This window comes from Neopelma chrysocephalum, unplaced genomic scaffold, assembly GCF_003984885.1.
Source record: "Neopelma chrysocephalum unplaced genomic scaffold, ASM398488v2 Primary Assembly neopelma1_185648, whole genome shotgun sequence".
Lineage (NCBI taxonomy): Eukaryota > Metazoa > Chordata > Aves > Passeriformes > Pipridae > Neopelma > Neopelma chrysocephalum.
This window is the reverse complement of record NW_020938762.1, coordinates 833-2,647: the sequence shown is the minus strand read 5'-3', so window position 1 is coordinate 2,647 and position 1,815 is coordinate 833. Positions and strand designations below refer to the sequence as shown.

At 63.9% G+C, this 1,815-nt stretch overlaps 1 long non-coding RNA gene across 1 annotated transcript in view; it reads right to left on the bottom strand.

Annotated features, from left to right (window-relative positions):
- Positions 1–602: 602 nt before the first annotated feature.
- LOC113962895 overlaps positions 603–1,815 on the bottom strand; it is a 1,660-nt gene continuing 447 nt past the window's right edge. The window contains exons 2-3 of the long non-coding RNA XR_003532607.1: positions 1,450–1,551; positions 603–685 (exon numbers count right to left, since the gene is read on the bottom strand). This is a non-coding gene — a long non-coding RNA (uncharacterized LOC113962895). The remainder of the gene's footprint in view (positions 686–1,449; positions 1,552–1,815) is intronic.

Here is a 1,815-nt window from a genome sequence, read left to right as displayed (position 1 = left end):
AGGGATGAGCTCCAGGGGACAGGGATGAGCTCCAGGGGACAGGGAAAAGACAGGGATCAGCTCCAGGGGACAGGGAAAAGACAGGGATCAGCTCCAGGGGACAGAGAAAAGGGAGGGATCAGCTCCAGGGGACAGGGAAAGGGAGAGATGAGCTCCAGAGGACAGGGAAAAGGGAGGGATGAGCTCCAGGGGACAGGGAAAAGACAGGGATGAGCTCCATGTGCCATGGGAAAGGGAGGGATGAGCTCCAGGGGACAGGGAAAAAGACAGGGATGAGCTCCAGGTGCCATCCCTGGCAGAGCAAAGGGAGGGATGAGCTCCATGGGACAGGGAAGGGGGAGGGCTGAGCCCCATGTCCCCCCCCAGGTGACAGGGAGGTGACAGGGGAGGTGACAGGGGAGGTGACAGGGGAGGTGACAGGGGAGATGAAAGGGGAGGTGACAGGGGAGGTGACAGGGGAGGTGGCAGGGGAGGTGACAGGGGAGATGAAAGGGGAGGTGACAGGGAGGTGGCAGGGGAGGTGGCAGGGGAGGTGGCAGGGGAGGTGGCAGGGGAGGTGACAGGGAGGTGACAGGGGAGGTGGCAGCAGGGCCAAAACCCACCCGAGGAACAATCCTCCGGCTCCAGCTCCGCTCCCGAGCCCCGGGACAGCTCCGGGGACACGTCGGGGTCCTGCAGCACCAGCCTGGGGCACAAAGGGGGGCTGGGAAGGAGGTGGGAGCAGGGAGGGACCCCCCCCCAAGGGGGAGACCTTCCCCAAACACAGCCAGGGGCAGGGAGGGAGACCCCCCGAATCCAGGGAAGGGCAAGGAATGAGAGCCCTGATCCCTGCTCTCCCTGACCTGCTCCCGGCTGGAATCAGAGCTCTGAGAGCCACCCCCGTGTCCCCAAGGACCAGGGAGGACTCCTGTCCCCACCCCAACCACCCTCTGGATCCAGGGAGGATTCCTGTCCCCATCCCAACCCCCCTCTGGATTCAGGGAGGACCCCTGTCCCCATCCCAATCACCCTCTGGATCCAGGAATGACCCCTGTCCCCATCCCAACCCCCCTCTGGATTCAGGGAGGATTCCTGTCCCCATCCCAATCACCCTCTGGATCCAGGGAGGATTCCTGTCCCCATCCCAACCACCCTCTGCATCCAGGGAAGACCCCTGTCCCCATCCCAACCCCCCTCTGGATCCAGAGAGGACCCCTGTCCCCATCCCAACCCCCCTCTGGATCCAGGAAAGATTCCTGTCCCCATCCCAACCCCCCTGTGGATCCTCCAGGCTCACATTCCCAATCCCAGCGAGGAGTTTCTCCACCGGGAAGCAGGAACCCTGGGATGGCACAGAGCAGGTCCCCAGAGCCCTGACAGCCACCCCCATGTCCCCAGGGACCAGGGATGATCCCTGTCCCCATCCCAACCCCCCTGAGGAGTCCCCAGCCCCCCGGAGCAGCCCCTCACCCCGTGGGGGCCGTGCCGGTGGGTTCTGCCGTCCGGCGCTTGGGGGGGAAGGTGGCATTCCTGGTGGAACTCTGCACGGCCTCCTCCAGCAGCTCCATCCATCTGCCGGGCCCAGAGACCCCCATCAGCTCCCCAAGGGGGTCTCCAGTCCCCCAGGGAAGCCCCTTTCCCTTCCCTTCCCTTCCCTTCCCTTCCCTTCCCTTCCCTTCCCTTCCCTTCCCTTCCCTTCCCTTCCCTTCCCTTCCCAAACCTTCCCAAACCTTCCCAAACCTTCCCAAACCTTCCCAAACCTTCCCTTCCCAAACCTTCCCAAACCTTCCCAAACCTTCCTTTCCCTTCCCTTCCCTTCCCAAACCTTCCCTTCCC